This window comes from Mustela nigripes, chromosome 13 (genome assembly GCF_022355385.1).
Source record: "Mustela nigripes isolate SB6536 chromosome 13, MUSNIG.SB6536, whole genome shotgun sequence".
In the NCBI taxonomy this organism is placed as follows: domain Eukaryota; kingdom Metazoa; phylum Chordata; class Mammalia; order Carnivora; family Mustelidae; genus Mustela; species Mustela nigripes.
In genome coordinates this window covers 25,122,190-25,140,828 of record NC_081569.1, presented here as the reverse complement: position 1 = coordinate 25,140,828, position 18,639 = coordinate 25,122,190, and the positions used below count along the sequence as shown (strand labels likewise).

General features: G+C 36.8%; 1 protein-coding gene and 1 pseudogene across 1 annotated transcript in view; both read right to left on the bottom strand.

Moving 5' to 3' along the window:
* GABRG3 (gamma-aminobutyric acid type A receptor subunit gamma3) overlaps window positions 1–18,639 on the bottom strand; it is a 643,721-nt gene that overhangs the window by 281,218 nt on the left and 343,864 nt on the right. The window lies entirely within an intron of this gene.
* LOC132029160 (glia-derived nexin-like) lies at window positions 9,794–14,080 on the bottom strand (annotated as a pseudogene).

Here is an 18,639-nt window from a genome sequence, read left to right as displayed (position 1 = left end):
AGCCCGACGTGGGTTTGATCCCAGGACCCTGGGATCATGGCCTGAGCCAAAGGCTGAGGCTTTAACCCACTGAGCCACCCAGGTGCCCCTCTATCAAACATTTAAAGAAGAATTAATACCTATTCTCCTGAAACTGTTCCAAAAAATAGAAATGGAAGGAAAACTTCCAAACTCATTTTATGGGGATTATTTCCTTATACCAAAACCAGAGAAAGACCCCATGAAAAAAGAGAATTACAAACCAATATCCTTAATGAACACAGATCAAAAATTCTCACCAAAATATTAGTTAATAGGATCCATCAGTACATTAAAAGGATTATTCGCCACGACCAAGTTGGATTTATTACAGGGCTTCAAGTTTGGTTCAACATCCACAAATCAATCAATGTGACACAATGCATTAATAAAAGAAATAACGAGAACCATAAAATATTTTCAATAGATGTGAAAAAGCATTAGGCAACCTACAGCATGCTTTCTTGATCAAAACTCCTCACAGTGTATGGATAGAGGGTACATAGCTCAATATCATAAAACACATCTGTGAAAAACCCACAGTGAATATCATTCTTAGTAGGGAAAAACTAAGAGCTTTTCCCCTAAGGCCAGGAACATGTCAGGGCTGTCCACTACCACCACTGCTATTCAACATAGTATTAGAAGTCCTAGCCTTAGCTATCAGAGAACAAAAAGAAATAAAAGACATCCAAATCAACAAAGAAGAAGTCAAACTCTCAATCTTTGCAGATGATTGATACTTTATGCAGAAAATCCAAATGACTTTCACTCCAAAACTGCTAGAACTCATACAGGAATTCAGTAAAGTGACAGAATATAAAATCAATGCACATAAATCATTTGCATTTCTACACACCAACAGCAAAACAGAAGAAAAGGAAATTAAGGACTTGATACCATTTACAGTTGCACCCAAAACCATAGGATACCTAGGAATAAAAGAGACAAATAATCAGTAATCAGGAAATTTAAAGTACTAATGAAAGAAATTGAGGAAGACACACACACAAAAAATGAAAAAACATTTCTTGCTCGTGGATTGGAAGAACAAATATTGTGAAAATGTCTATGCTACCTAAAGCAATCTATACAATTAATGCAATCATTATCAAAATACCATCAACTTTTTTCAAAGAAATGACAAATAATCCTAAAATTTATAGGGAACCAGAAAAGACCCAGAATAGCCAGAGGAACATCAAAAAAGAAAACCAAAGTTGGTGGCATCATAATTCCAGACTTCAAGTGCTATTACAAAACTGTAATCATCAAGACAGTATGGTACTGACCCAAAAACAGACACATAGATCTCTGGAACAAAATAGAGCCCAGAAATTCACCCTCAACTCTATGATCAACTAATCTTCAAAAGAATATCCAATGGACAAAAGACAGTCTTTTCAACAAATGGTATTGGGAAAATCAGACAGCCACATGCAGAAGAATAAAACTGGGCCATTTCCTTACACAATACTCTAAAATAGACTCAAAATGGGCTCAAAATCCATAGTGAGACCTGAATCCATCAAAATCCATGAGAAGAAGACAGGCAGCAACTCTCTGACCTCAGCAGCAGCAACTTCTTCCTAGAACCATTGCCAAAGGCAAGGGAACCAAGGGCAAAAATGAACTATTAGGACTTCATCAAGATCAAAATCTTTTGCACAGCAAAAGAAACAGTCAAGAGTACCAAAAGACAACCAACAGAATGGGAGAAGATATTTGCAAATGACATATCAGATAAAGGCCTAGTATCCAAAATCTATAAAGAACTTATCAAACTCAATACCCAAAGAACAAATACTCCAATCAAGAAATGGTCAGAAGGCATGAACAGACATTTCTGCAAGGAAGATATTCAAATGACCAACAGACACATGAAAAAGTGGTCAACATCACTTGGCATCAGAGAAATACAAATCAAAACCACAGTGAGATATCATCTCACACCAGTTAGAATGGTTAAAATTAACAAGTCAGGAAACACAAGTGTTGGTGAGGATGCAGAAAAAGGGGAGCCCTGCTACACTGTTGGTGGGAATGCAAGCTGGTACAGTCACTCTGGAAAACAGTATGGAATTTCCTCAAAAAGTTGAAAATAGAACTGCCCTATGACCCAGCCATCACTGTAATGGGTATTCACACTAAAGATACAAATGTAGTGATCCAAAAGGGCACGTGCACTCAAATGTTTATAGCAGCAATGTTCACAATAGCTGAACTATGGAGAGAGACTAGAGGTCCATTAACAGATGAATGGATAAAGAAGTGTGGTATATATATACAATGGACTACTGCACAGCCATCAAAAAAACTCTGAAATCTTGCCTTTTGCAATGATATGGATAGAACTAGACTGTATTATGCTGAGTGAGATAAGTCAATCAGAGAAAGACAATTATCATATGATCTCTCTGATATGAGGAATTTGAGGTGCAGGGTGGGGGTTATGGGGGGAAGGGAGGAAAAAAATGTAAGAAGTTGGGGCCAGGGAGAGAGAAAAACCATAAGAGACTCTTAATCTCGGAAACAATCTGAGAGTTCTTGGGGTGGGGTCGAGCTATAGGGTGGCTGGGTTATGGGCACTGGGGAGATTATATGCTATGGTGAATGCTGTGCATTGTGTAAGACTGATGATTCACAGATCTGTGCTCCTGAAGTAAATAATACATCATATGCAAATAAATAAATAAATAAATAAATATTATATTGTTTTACTCACACAAAAATTAAAAAAAGAAAGAAAGAAAGGGAGAAAGAAAGAGCAAGAGGAAGTCCATAACTTACAATAAATAACACATAATGGTAGCTGGACATTTCTCAACAGAAACAAAGCAATCTAGATAGGAGTGGGATGATATATCCGAAGTGCTAAAGAGGAAAAATCTACACCGAAGAATATCTGATTCAGCAAGGTTATTGTTCAGAATAGGAGAGATAAAGCATTTCCCAGGCAAACTAAAGAAAGAAAAAAGTAAATAAAGGAGTTTGTGACCACTAGATCAACCCTGCAAGAAATATTACATGAGGCTCTGGGTGGAAAGGGAGGACCAAAAATGACATTATAAAGGCAGGAATCACAAAAGAAGTAAAAATGAATATTTCTGTAAAAAATCAGTCAAGGAACATATAAAAAGGATATTAAAATATAACATATGCCTAAAATATGAGAAGAAGAGGAGAAAAGAATAGGTTCAAACTTAAATGACTGTCAACTTAATAGAGACTGCTATTTGCAGAAGAGATTATATACAAAGCTAATGGTAACCATACATCATGTGGTATGTATGTGCAATGAAAATGCAAAGAAAAAGGAGAAGGAAATCCAAATATATCATTTTCACAATCAATTCACAACAAAATATGTAAGAAAGATAAGGATGGATCAGAGAAAATCTCCAGAAACAACCAAAAAACAGCTTATCAGATGGTAATAAATATGTATCTAATAACAATTACTGTGAATGTAAATGGTCTAAACTCTCCAATCAAAAGACATAGGATGTCAGAATGGATGAAAAAAAGACCCATCTTTTTGCTGTCTACAAGAGACTCATTGTAGACTTAAAGACACTTGCAGATTGGAAGTGAGGAAATGGAAAAATATTTATCATGCAAATGGATGACAAAAGAAAGGTAGAGTAGAAAATCATATATCAGACAGACTAGACTTTGAAACAAAGACTGTAACAATATTACTATGTAATAGTAACAGGAAGATCTAACAATTAAAAATATTTATGCACTCAATGTGGGACTATATATGAAATATTACTCAACCATAGAACAGAATCAAATCTTTCTATTTGCAATGATATGGATGGATTTAGAGAGTATTATGGTAACTAGAATAAGTCAGTTGGGGAAAGACAAATACCATATGATCTCACTCATATATGAAATTTAAGAAACAAATGGATAAAGAAGATGCGGTATGTATATGCAATAGAATATTATTCAGCCATCAGAAATGATGAATACCTACCATTTGCATTGACATGGATGGAACTAGCAGGGAACATAAGCAATAGCTCAGAGGATCACAGGGGAAAGGAGGGAAATCTGAAGGGGAAGAAATCAGACAGGGAGATAAACCATGAGAGGCTATGGACTCCAAGAAACAAACTGAGGGTTTCAGAGTGGAGGAGGTGAAAAGATGGGGAAACAGGGTGATGAGTATTAAGGAGGGCACATGTTGTGATGAGCACTGGGTGTTATATGTAACTAATGAATCCATGAACACTACATCAAAAACTAATGATGTATTAAACAGTGGCTAACTGAACATAATAAAAAGAAAGAGAAAAAAAATGAGCAAAGGTTGAAAAGTAAAAGAGATGTAGTGAAAAGAAGGGCCATCTGTACAACAATGTTTATAGCAGCAATGGCCATGGTCACCAAACTGTGGAAAGAAACAAGATGCCCTTCAATGGACGAATGGATAAGGAAGATGTAGTCCATATACACTATGGAGTATTATGCCTCCATCAGAAAGAATGAATACCCAACTTTTGTAGCAAAATGGACGGGACTGGAAGAGATTATGCTGAGTGAAATAAATCAAGCAAAGAGAGTCAATTATCATATGTTTTCACTTATTTGTGGAGCATAACAAATAGCATGGAGGACAAGGGGAGTTAGAGAGGAGAAGGGAGTTGGGGGAAATTGGAAGGGGAGGTGAACCATGAGAGACTATGGACTCTGAAAAACAATCTGAGGGGTTTGAAGGGGCAGGGGTTGGGAGGTTGGGGGAACCAGGTGGTGGGTATTAGAGAGGGCACGGATTGCATGGAGCACTGGGTGTGGTGCAAAAATAATGAATACTGTTATGCTGAAATTTTTAAAAAAATAAGTAAAAGAGTGGCAAACCAAGAAATAGGCTCTCAGCTATAGAAGGATGGTGAGTAAGGGATGGGTTAAATTAGTAATGTGGATTAAGAAAGGCATTTGTGATTGCACACTGGATGTCGTATGGAAGTGCTGAATCACTATATTGTATGACTGAAACTAATATTACACTGCACGTTAACTAACAGAAATTTAAATAAAAGCTTAAAAAAAGAATAAGCCAACAATTTGAGAACCATCTTGATGCTCTTCACTCCTGGTCCTCTCAGTACAGAGCATGTATTTCATGAGATGATGACCTGAAATCTAAGTTCTCAGGAAATACACCACTTGATATAAGATATGTGTCAAAGATATGTATAGATTCTTGAAACAAATACTCCCTTTTACCATAACTATTTTCCTTTTTATTCAAGCACAAAAGATATGCATCATATTCAATTCTACAGCCTCTCCCCGGCTACAATGAAACATGAAAATGTATAGATTTATCTGATATTCTCTACTTCTTGGTCATCCAAAGAAAGGAGATGTGTCCAAAGGTATAGAATGTAGTTCACTTGGTACTTAAATTCTACCCAAGTCCTCTGTTCATGCTCACATAAAGAATAATAGGACTGTTTTGATTCTATTCCCAAACAAGGAAAATTGATGAAGAGTGCTCTTTGACCGTCAACTTTCTCCCTTCCTCTCTCAGTCTTTGTCTCTCTCTCCATTTTTCCTTTCTTCCTCCCTCCCTCCCTTTTTCTTCCTTTCTTCCTTATTTTCTTTCTTTCTCTTTTCTAGATAAATAAATCTGAAGTTCACTTATGAATGAGTAATTTTTGAAATATTTTGAAGAAGAATGATTCAGATTTCCTATGTTGGTAGGCGATTTGGTTGAATCAGTAGAGGACAGATTTTAAATCTGAGTGTTAGTGAAAGTTTAAAGAATCACTATATAGAGGAAAGGAAATTAATACACAAATTCAAGTTATATTTAAAATAATATGCATTTGATAGTTATTTGCATTTATAAATGTATTACCTTATAGCTCTAAATTCACCCTCTACTACCTGCTCTGTGGTGACAGACATGGACCCTTGTCAACAATTATCCTTTACAGTTGGTATGGTGTTAAGTATTGTCAGTACAGGGCATAGGAAAGAAACTAAAAAAGAGTAGGACTTCTTTTCCTAGTTTGAGTGGGCATCTTTTGGCTTTTTCTTCCTTCTGCTATACAGTATACACTCAGAGCATGCAATCCTTTGTGAATCTGTAGTCCCAGTTCTGGCCTGCTTACCACCTCAATGCAGTTAGTTCTCTCGGGAGACACACTGTACACCCCAACTTTTGTGCTAATCATTCAGCAACCAGTTCCTGATGTCTTGTCCTCCTCAATGAATCCATCCATGTTCCTGGGTCTACCTGCACCTCATCAATGTGTCAAGAAACATCTGACACAGGCCTTATATCACACAGCCATTTAGCAGCCCCTGAAGCCCAGACTTCCTCTCTGGGACTTCAAATGAGACTTGGTCACCTATACCCATAAGGTTGTTTCCTGCTTGAAAAAACTAACCAAGTTTTTGCCCATTTGTATTCTGACCAGGTGCTTCCTGCTTGTATGCCAATGATAAACCAACTCTGGCCCAGGTCAGCTCAGAGACTTTTCCACTATCTGGAAAGCTGCCAACACACCTGCTCTAACAAGGTCCCAGTGCAAATCCTTGGGAGAAGATTTACTTCCCATTTGTCTCTTCTTTGGATTCTCTCCCTCAGACTTGTTTTGTTGTTGTTGTTGTTTGTTTGTTTTAATGGATTTTATTTTTTGGAACAGTTTTAGCTTCACAGCCAAACTGAGACAAAATTACAGGGATTTCCTATGTCTCTTCTTGTTTGAGAAGAGATTTTAGAATTTGTGGATGGGCAACGTTCTTTAGTAAGAGCAGCATATATTGTCATTAATGAGCTCACCACCTACTTAGACCAATAAATGGTATTCCCAAAACGAGGCATTATGTGGGCTACATCATCTTTAATATACATTAAATATTTAATCTGTTAATCATTTAACAGATTAAATATTTGTTAAGCACCTACTGTAAACAGGTATTTCATAGCTCACAAAAAAACATGATCCCTAACCCCCAAAACTCAACAAGGTCAGTTTTTGTTTTTGTTTTTCTTTTTGTTTTTTTAATAATGACTCAGTGTACAGAAAAAGCAGTCTATGACCAAAATGCATAGTTTTTCTTCCCAATTACATTCTGGCTTCATTGACCCAGCAGGGGAAGTTACATGGTTTACAGATTACCTATTTTCATCTTTTCATGTTGTTAAAGTGACAAAAAAGCACTTTTCCCAGACATTCTTTCATTTCATAACTGAAGACCCTAAGGTCTTCTGCACTCCATCATCTTCTTACACCTATTAAACAGGTTTATCAGTAGACAATTGAAATGAAGCACAGCAACTTTTCCTAAATAATGAAAAAGTCAAGCTCTTAGTCCAGATTTCTTCCTTTTTCATATTTATCTATGAAGGTCAGATAAGTTAGTGGCACCATGCAAACTATCCTTGGACAGTTTAAAGGGCAGGAGAATTTAAAGGAGAAAAAGACAAGTTTTATAGTAGACAGGCAGGGAATTCAAAATATTTTTTGTGGAGGTTATGTGTTCACAGTTTACTCTATTTTGCTGTTGTTCACTGAGAGCACCCACCTTGTTATGGCTCAGAAAATCCTAGAACTGTCCACACACACTTGCTGAGATGCACTTAACCCCCTAAGCAGAGTAGTAGGAAACAGTGTGAAGTTTCCAAAGAGCCCAGCCACAGGGAAGAAGCAGATGAGTAAAAGTGCTGCTTTCTGTCCATGGCTCACCTGTTTCAGAAAGAACCCTCTGAATCAGGATCTAGAAGGCAGGCTCCCCATCTTGCTTCACTCAGTGGAACAAAGGCAAATTGGAGGGGAGAGAAGCCCTAAGGAATTCCTAGTACCATTTAACAAGCTGTTTACAAATGACATCCACAAAGCTTTGATAAAGAATGTACCAGGTTCTCCTTTGAAAAATGCATCCCTTCCCTAGGAATACCCTGAGATTTACATTTCCAAGTTCCTTTTCCGTCTGGAATGTTTGGGGAAAATAGAAGCAGTAGCTGTGTCATGTCCTGCATGCAGTTTCATGCCTTTCAATCATCCATCGAGGAGGCAGTGTTCAGAGTATGGATGGAAATGACAGATAATACATTTCTAGAATGTCCTCCAAGGGGTCATTTGCCTTGACATTTGCTCTATTTAGGTAATAACTGCCAAGGTACAGCCTGGTCTGGTAGAGAAAACCCTGGATTTGGAAAAAAACAAGTGTTGATTTTAACTACCATGCACTAAATATGTGACCTTGAACCTGAAGTTTATTATTTATGTAAAACTCAGTTTTCTCATCTGTAAAAGGGGGGTTGGCAGGTAGGAATGGGGTTCAAAATGTGCTTCTCTGCACACTGACGGGAAACACATGCATAAAAGAAGATCAGTCACTGCTCTTGTGCCACTGCTTGGTGCTGGGTGTGGCATCAGCCCAGAGAACTGGATGCACCCTTTGCTGTAACTCAGCAGCGGCAGGACCCAGACACACTGACGCTGAGATTTACTAACTGGCATTTACTCCTCTTCTGAATTAATTACTTTGGGAGAATAAAGTATTGCCTCTTAAAACTCTGAAAATCAGCCAACATGCTCAGACATTTCATACATCGCTATAGCAGCAGTGACATTTCCCTAATAATTTTTCTAACTCCAATATAGTTAGAAGTTGACACAAGTGTCAAAGATAAAACATACTCTGTGTGTGTGTCTGTGTGTGTGTGCGTGTGTTTATTTTTGCCTTAAATGGTTTATTGGGATAAAGCCATACTGCACCAAAATACATATCATATCTTATGACCTGGATATCTGTTTTTGCTCCACCTCTTCTCTACCAATAATAATAATAATAATTATAATAGAAGTAATAATAATAATAAAGAGCAGAGAATCAATAACCATTGTGCTTGATTAAGACCCCTGGTGATGTAGTAGATGACCTCATTTCTCTTGTTGGATTTCCACAGCTGTGAAAAGTCACTTTAAGGATCAAATGGGGTGATGACCGTAATTGCTCAGAATAGTGTCTGGCTCATACTAAGTGCACCTACATAAGTGTTAGCGATACACTGAAGATTCCCATGTTCGAGCATGGAGGTCTATGTTTAAAATTAAGCCACAATCCCTCTACCCCAGCCTGTGAGTAGGTCTGAGCAGGGAAGAGACCAGGGTTTCCCTCATATTCAGCATGGTTCATACTGTATTTTTAAAATTCAGAAAGTGTTTAAGACTTATTTTAGAGAATACATACGTTATATAAAACAATAAAGACACACAAAGAGAACAGATATTTCACCATTTCTATTCACTCAGATAATGTTTACTATCAAGACTTTGTTAGGGGAAAAGGTTTTAAAGGAAAATAATTTTTTTCCCTAAAATTGGAAACAACTATTAGCTGTCTATCCTGCCCCCACCACACTCATTAAATTTCCTCTGGAAAGCCAAATGTAGAAATAAAATAAAACAAAAATCCTGAACTGGTGGGTAAATACTCAAGTGGATTGTTGACGTAGGTAACTGTTCATTAGCTTAAGGCATCACTTAGGTATTTTGAAGTCTTCCTCTTCATTCTCCATTCCAGTGTTCCAGTTGTCCTGACCTGTTTTCCCCTAAAAATAAATCCCAGAGCAGAAATGTTTGTATCTTTGAGTATCTTTGAGTATCTCTTCCTAAGAATTTGTTTTAAGAAAGAAAATACTGTATAAAAAATATGTAGCAGAACTATAAAAAGAGGAGGAAAACAACCCTTCTTCATAACCAAGCAGTCTGTGCTTTGCTTGGTTTCTTTTGTGTACTCTTCAGGGTTTGTTTGTCTGCCCCAAGAATAAGACAACACTTGTGGGATAATGTTAGATAAAATGTAAAAAAAAAAAATTAATTAAAAATAAATAAAAATAAATTTGTCTACAATGAACAAAGGAAGTAATGACCTTGTGATTAGATTCCCAGTTGTTGTTGCTGAAGCTTTGGTTCCATCTTTGCTGACTTGAAGGTTTGCTTTTTGCAAGATGTAAGAAACATGTAGGTTTTCTGACCTTGTTATTTTTGCAGAATTTGCTTTTGATGGATCAAGCATCTTGGCAACACCAACAACTTTCAGTGGCTCCTTCAAATCAGTTTATGCTATGGCTGTGCACTTGGGCAGAATTAGCTGCATACTCTTGATGCCATGGTGCTCACATCAGTTGTCTATGGTATTGGTGCTGATGTGGAAGTAATGGCTGAGGATGAGGGTGAGGTCTTGACTGGCAGAATGGTCAGACTACTGATGTTTTCCCCATGATATGGTAGTTCAATGAAGTTGTACCATAAATCACTGGGGTACTTTTGATCCCCAGCAGAACAGAGAGAGCTGGACTACTACTGCCACTGATAAGATTCCCCATCACTTCCCCAAAATGAACTTTCTTTGTATTCTCAGATTGAAACCTTGATTTTCTTAAACCTTAAATTACATCTCATCAACAACGCACAGTTCAATGAACATATCATTGATATGGTCTAGGGAAAGGAGACTGGCCATCATATCACCAGCTTCATTTTTAACACAGTCTGCAGACAATCATATACAGAAATGTGTTGATTGTTGGGTAGATTCTTCTGACTAGGAGAAGTCGAGCTCAGTAGGAAAAGCTAATAGTGTGAAAGTTAGTCTTTTTCCTTTTCCATAGAAAGCCTTCCCTGTGCAGAGTATGTATACTATAGTTGTACATCATTGGGAAATCCAACAGAAAGAGGGGAAATGTACAAACATCTCTCACACCTGTTCTTGCTATTCCAGTCCTATTGATGTTGACATCCTTGACCAAACCAACTAGATATCTCTAAACAGAGTGCCTCTAGTCCTTTTCCATCATTTAGTAACTTGTTGTTATTCTCAGCTTACAGATGGGAGGAAGGAGTTTTAAAGAGATTTAGAGAAATGTGACTACTGCTGATCAGAGAAATTATTGATCGTGTTTTCTTCTAGGATTTTTATGGTTTCAGGTCTCACACTTAGGTCTTTAATCCATTTTGAATTTATTTTTTTGCACAGTATAAAAAGTTGTCCAGTTTCATTTTTTTGCATGTACTTGACCAGTTTTCCCAACACCATTTTTGAAGGTACCGTCTTTTTCCCATTGCATATTCTTTCCTCCGTTGTTGAAGATTAATTGACCATATAATTATGGGTTTATTTCTAGGTTGCCTATTTTGATCTATTGATCTATTTGTGCCATTACCATACTGTTTTGATTATCACAGCTTTGTAGTATATCTTGGTATCTGGGATTGTGATACCTCCAGTTAAATTTTTCTTTTTCAAAATTGCTTTGGCTGTTTGGAGTCTTTTATGATTCCACACAAATTTTAGGATTGTTTGCTCCAGTTCTGTAAAAAATGCTATCGGAATTTTGATAGGGATTTCATTAAATCTGTAGATTGCTTTGAGTAGTATATAAAATCTTTCCATTTGTAATGGCATTGATGGAGCTAGAGAATATAATGTTAAGCAAAATATATCAGTCAGAGAAAGACAAATACCATGTGATTTCACTCATATGTAGAATTTAAGAAACAAAACAAAGGGAAAAAAAGAGAGAGAAAAACAAAGAAATAGACCCTAACAATAGAAAACAAACTGATCATCACAAGACGGCAGATGGAAGGGAAGGGTGGGTTAAACAGGTGATGGGGATTAAGGAGTATCCTTATCCTGATAACCACTAGGTAATGTATGGAATTGTTGAATCACTATATTGTATCCCTGAAATTAACATAATACTGTATCAAAACAAAAACTTAGTAACTAAAAAAACAAAGGGGCTGAAAGATATATAAGAATTTCCCTGATGTTCTATAGTGAGTGAGCAGGGAGCTGGGATTCTAAACTAGAAAGCTTTGCTTGATATCCTTAGACCCTCCCTCACAGAACCTGCACCTAATATTCTACTGCCACAGGGTTCTTCATAGTAATGAGGATCAGATGACTCCCTCCTAACCTCTAGGGGAGCCCTGGGAAGTGGTTCTCATTGTATACATACTGTCACTTAATTTATGTATGTATTATTCTACTTTCATAGATGAGAATATCATGTTCAGAAGGGTTAGACAATATGAAAACACCTATACAGTGAGAAGTGGTGAAAGTGGAGGAGAGCTCACTCCTATTTCACTCTAGACCTCCGATGCTTCGACTTCGTTTTTTTACAGGCATGCCATGTTTGGAATGTGCAGACACCTTCTGTGTACGTTCCAGTGCAAGAGTCACAAAACACACTCTTCTCCGTGTGATCCAGACTTGAATACAGGCACACCCAAGACCATTTTCTGCATACCCTTTAGGTGTCAAGAGAAGTGGTCTTGCTGCTATATGATAGAATCTGCAGGATCCTGAAATATCATCTTCTCTGGCACTTCCTTGACCTTCCTACCACCATACCATTCTCCTTACCTCCACCTATTGTAGGTCATTTGGGAAAGAGGCAAGATACCTCCAGCGATCCACTGTGACAGGGTTGGATATAGTGGGACTACATGAAACAAAGAAATTCTGTAAAGCAAAGAACACAATCAACAAAATGGAAAGCAGTCTAGAAAATGGGAGAAAATATTAGCAAACCATATATCTGGTAAGAGGTTAATATCCAAAATATATAAAGAAATCACACAACTCAGAAGGGAAAAATAATGTGATTAAAAAATGGTCAAAGAACCTGAATAGACAGTTTTTCAAAGAAGACATATAGCTGGCCAACAGGTACATGAAAAATGTTCACTATCACTAATCATCAGAGAAATACAAATCAAAGTGACAATGGTATGTTACCTCACACCTATCAAAATGGCTATTATCAAAAAGATAACAAATAGCATTAGACTAGGATGTGGAGAAAAAGAAACCCTTGTACTCTGTTGGTGGGAATGTCAACCAGTTCTACCACTATAGAAAAGAGTACAGAGTTTTCTCAGAAAATTAAAAGAAAAACCACCTTACAATCCAGCAATCCCACTTCTGAGCATGTATTCAGAGGAAGTGAAATCAAGATCTCAAAGAGCTCTTCCAACCCATGTTATTTTAACATTATTCATAACAGCTAAGACTGGAAGCAATCTAAGTGTTCATCAATGGATGAATAAAGTAGTTGTGATATATACATATATAAACACACAGACATATACACACACACACACATAATGGAATGTTACACAGTCTTGAAAAAGCAAGAAATCCTTTCATTTACAACAACATGGATGGATCTTGAGGGCATTATGCTAAATGAAATAAACCAGACACAGAAATACAAAATGTGCGTGGATCTCAATTATGTGCAGGACATAAAATATTCAAACATGTAGCAGAGAGTAGGAAGATGGCTTTCAGGGTCTCAAGGGAGGAGGAACTAGGGAATTAATGGTCAAAGGGTGCAAAGTTTCAGTTATGTAAGATAAATAAATTCTGGAGATCCACTCTAGAGCATGGTGCCTATAGCTAACAATACTTCACTACATCCATAAAATCTGCTAAGAGGGTAGATCTTGTGTTAAGTGCAATTATCAAACAATGAAAAATAATAAAGGGAGCTGGAGGAAACTTTGGGACATATGGATATATTTATGGCCTCGATAGTGGTAATGATTTCATGGGTATATATTTACCCCCAAACTTATTGAGTTGTACACATTAAATATGTACAGCTTTTTACATGTCAATCATGCCTCAATAAAATCATTTCAAAAAATGAAAGTGGCAGAATGTCATTATGGAAGAAAAAAGAAGAAGAGGAAAAAATAAAAAAATAAAAGAAGAAGAGCACAGCCTTCAAATTCACAACACCTCTTGCAGTGAAGCATTCTTTGTTCTGCCATGATCAAGTCCTTAACCTCTGTGAACATCTTACTTTACCTAAAGCTAGAATAAAATAACCCATCTTCAAGACTGGACAGTGAAGCCATGATAATCATGTGTAGCAGTAGTTTACCACTTTTAATGAGTTTCCACCACATTGAGGGTAATATTTACATGGAAGATATCCCAAAGCCTTGCTATTTCTGTTGCGGATATCATCACTGTCATTGTAGAAGGCATGACCAGTCATAACCATCTGCAATGGACATCCTCCCACCACCCCCCTGCAAGGTTTACATGGTAAGGTAGAGACACTACAGAACAGGAGAGGGCAGAGATCAAGGAATACATGGGAAATGGAGCTGCCTGGCAAGTGTAGGGTAAGCCCCTTGAGGAGTATGGGACAGGTAGAGAGAATGTGACAATGTCCACCTCACCCACCACACAGGTTGCCTGATGTGGTCCTTGATGGGAAATCTGGTTACCACAGTGTTGTCTTGATTCTCACCGAGAGGTGTAGGATGCGGACTCAGTTTTGTCTCCCAGACATGCCACAGTGTCCATTCTAACTGCATCCAAATTATGTAGATTCAAGCAGATGCTGGAACATTTGAGACCCTGGAATCCACATATTAGTATTTGGGAGGGTGGGAACGTCCTCTCAGTATCAGTCAGGGTTCTTCAAAGAACTGAACCAACAGGATAAACAGATATAGATGGGCATAAGCATAAGAGAAGACTTATTAGAGGAATTGGCTCATGCGGATATAGAGGCCAAGAGGTCCCATGATCTGTCATCTATAAGCTGAAGACTCAAAAGAGCTGGTGATGTAAGGATACCTTGGAGAAATTGTAGGTTCAGTTCCAGATCACACAATAAAGGAAGCATTACAATAAATCTAGTCAAATGTGGTTTTTGGTTTTCCAGCATTCATTCTAACTGCACTTTATGAAGTGTGCAATGATAGTATGTCCAAAAAAAAAACCAATTTACATACCTTAATTTAAAATACTATATTATTAACTATATAAACTATATAGTTATAACTATATAAACTATATAAACTATAATTATATATAGTATAAAATACTATATTATTAACAAAGACTACCATCATCTGAGCTTCCAGTGAATCATAATCATAGAGCACAGAGCACCATAACAAATATAATAATATGAAAAAGGTTGAAATATTGTGAGAATTTCCAAAATATTCACAGAGACATGCAATGACCAAATAATTTTGGAAAACATAGCATGAATAGACTTGTTCAACATAGGGTTGCCACAAACTTTCAATTTGTGTAAAAAAAGACACAATATCTGTGAAGCACAATGAGTGAAGGGAAATAAAATGAGGTATGCCTATGTAAGACTGAGCCCATAGACCTGACAATTGGGAGCTAATCATGTAAGTCCCAGTCTGAGTCTGGAGGCCTCAGAACCAGTAGAAGCAATGCCTGAGGGCAGGAGAAGACAGCAATGAGTAATGAGTGCAAGTTTCATAATCCTCTGCCTTGCTGTTGTATTTGGACTTTCAGTGGACTGGATGAGGGTACCAACACTGAAGAGGGTAATCTATTTTAGTCTACTAGTTAAATGCTAATCTCTCTTCTGAAGACACCCTCACAGACACACCCAGGAATAATGTTTTACCAGTTATCCAAGCAACACATAGCATGGCCAAATTGACAGGTAAAATTAACCACCACTCTCCCCATGGAAGATGGGTTTCCTTTTGGAAGTCTCACACCTGAGCATTTTCTTCAGAGGACATAGGATGACTGCTGGCATTTCACACCATCTGCTATTTGGTAATTAACTCCTCCCAACAAAGGAAAATAACTTTCAAAGAGCTGTGTGATTCCTTTCCTCCAAAGCAAAAGGGATGGGAGGGAGACAGCCGCACCTGCCAGGATGCTTTACCTGGCAGAAGGCCCAACTCATTAATGCATTTGGGCAGCATTCAGGAAACAAGCAAATTTGACTCAGCTTATTTTAAGACACACAGACCAGTCATGAAAGCATTTGGATGAACCAAGAGTACTTAGTTCCCTCTCCAGGTCACATCAACAAAGGCTAAGAATAAAATACATTTGGCTGTATTCTGGCTGCTGCACACATAGTAATAAAGAAGGTATTAGTGACTCCTAAAAATAAGTCTTTCTGGTTTGTATGTACCTCTGCACAGCCAATCAGATGTTGCTGGAACCTGATAGTGATAAGGCTAAGTGAAATCTTCCAGTCCTGACCAGCCTGCCTTCCTGTCTTGAAAGGATACAGTTCAACTGACCATGAGATGCAGATGGTAACCTCCCTCTAGGTTCTGAGACCTAACTTGGAGCATGAACCTCATTGATGTCTTTAGATTCTTTTTCCAAGTTAATATTCCTCAGGGACCCTATAGCCATGAAGGGATTGGAACACAGTGAACCACGGTCTCAATCAAATTCAATAGCAATGATTTTAGCTTCATAGCCACAGAACTGGGGAATTTTTGATCAGCTAAAACTGGTTTCCATTACCCTTTGTCTTTTGTTTTTGTTTTTGTTTTTGTTTTTTCCTATCACGTCATGGCAGGTATGTATTAAAAGGAAAATAGAAGGCATGCATTACTAAAGGAACTTTTAAATCAAATTGTCTTTTTTTTTTTTTTTTGCTATTGAATTGTATGTGTTCTTTATATGTTTTGGATATTAGTCCTTTACCATATATATGATTCACAAATATTTTATCACATTCAATAGGTTGCCTTTTCTTTCTTTCTTCTTCTTCTTTTTTTATTTTTTTGTTTCCTTTGCTGTGCAAAAGCCTTTTAGTATGATGCATCCCCCAGATATTTATTTATTTATTTATTATTTATTTAGTTTGGGTTTTGGTATCAGGTTATAAATATCATTACTGAGACCTATGTCAAGGAACTTCCATCTTGTGTTTTCTTCTAAGAGTTTTATGGTTTGAGGTCTTACATTTAAATCTTTAATCCTTTTTAAAAAAATATTTTTGTATCTATTTATTTGACAGAGATCACAAGGAGGTATAGAGGCAGGCAGAAAGAGAGAAGGGGGAAGCAGGATCCCTGTCGAGCAGAGATTCCAATGTGGGTTCAACCCCAGGACCCTGAGACTATGACTTGAGCTGAAGGCAGATGCTTAACCCACTGAGACACCCAGGCACCCCTCTTTAATCCTTTTTGAGTTAATTCTTTTGTACATGTAAAATAGTGGTCAACTGTTTTTCTTTTCTTTTTTTTTTTTCATATTTTCCAAGCACCATTTATTGAAAAGACTGTCTTTTCCATTGTATATTCTTTGTTCCTCTGTCATTAATCAATTGAGCATATATGCATGGGTCTATTTATGGACTTTCTATTCTGTTCCATTGATTTGTGTCTGTTTTTTCCAAAAGCTATTGGAATTTTGGTAGAGACTGCACTGTATCTTACTGCTTTGAATAGTGTGGACATTTTAATGATATTGATTCTTTCAATGCATAAGCGTGGGGTATTTTTCCATTTATTTGTGTTTTCTTCAATTTATTTCTTATAGCTTTCAGACTACACCTAGGTATTTAGGTGTATTAATGTCTTTTTTTTTTTTTTTTGTATTAATGTCTTTTAGCTTTCAGACTACACCTAGGTATTTAGGTAAATGACATAAACAGGGAGCAACATAGGAAAGAGGAATCAAGAACATTATGATTTTAAGTAAATCACACAGATTTAAAGGAGATGAATAGCTGGTTTGAAAACCTCTGGGAGAGTCTAAGACTGTGGTTTCCAACAACAGTTGGCCATGAGCTGTAGGTAAACTATTAAGTAATTGAAATGTGACTACTCCAAACTAAAAAGCGAGGTTAACATAAAATACACATTGGATATTGAAGACACTATGAAACTGTCCCATACTAATTTATTAAAGCATCTCACTAATTATTTTTCACATTTATTGCATGTTTAAATAATGATATTTTGATAAATTTTGTTAAATAAAATATTATTAAATTTAATTTCATGTTTGTTTTAACTTTTTAAAATGTGAGTTCAAGAGGGGTGCCTGAGTTGCTCAGATAGTTAAGTGCCCAACTATTGATCTCAACTTAGGTCTTAATCTCAGGGTCATGATTTCAAGCCCCACATTGGGCTCCCTAATGAACACGAAGCCCACTTTAAAAAATGATGTGACTCCTAAAAATGTATAATTATATCTTTGGTTTGCATTTATTTCTCTTAGTATGATAAAAGAAGATCAAGGAGTGTTAATTGAAAATAAACACTTCGGAAAATAAAGAGACCACAATGCTACTCAAAGGGAACAGTTACACAGTTTAAACGAAATGTAAAACAGAGGAAAAAGCCAATATAGAGACTGTGCTGTTGCTTATACAGCTCATGGATATATTTTATTTGGTCAGTAAAGTTTTAACCTACAAAATGTTTTAATTATACCTTTAATCTTAAATGAATCTGTTGTTGACTTTTAAAAATATTGGAAGCCTTCATATAAAAATTAAAATCTCCTCCTTGAGAAATAAAAACACCTAGCAAATCTTTCCTGTGTTCCATCAAAGTAAAATCTGGCAAACACTGAAAGTGATTCTCTCACAGGCAATTTATGTACTTTGCCGTAATCTCCACCATGACCTGTTGTACACTGGAGCTGAAATTAAATGTCAGCTGCTATTTATTTGTCAAGCATGTAGTCGTGTTTCTTGCTGTATACTTATGAGGGAAAAAAATACATATGGTAACCAGAGTCATTCACTGAAATTCTTGATGTGGCTCTGTTTTGTGTTGGTTTTGTTTTGTTTTGTGA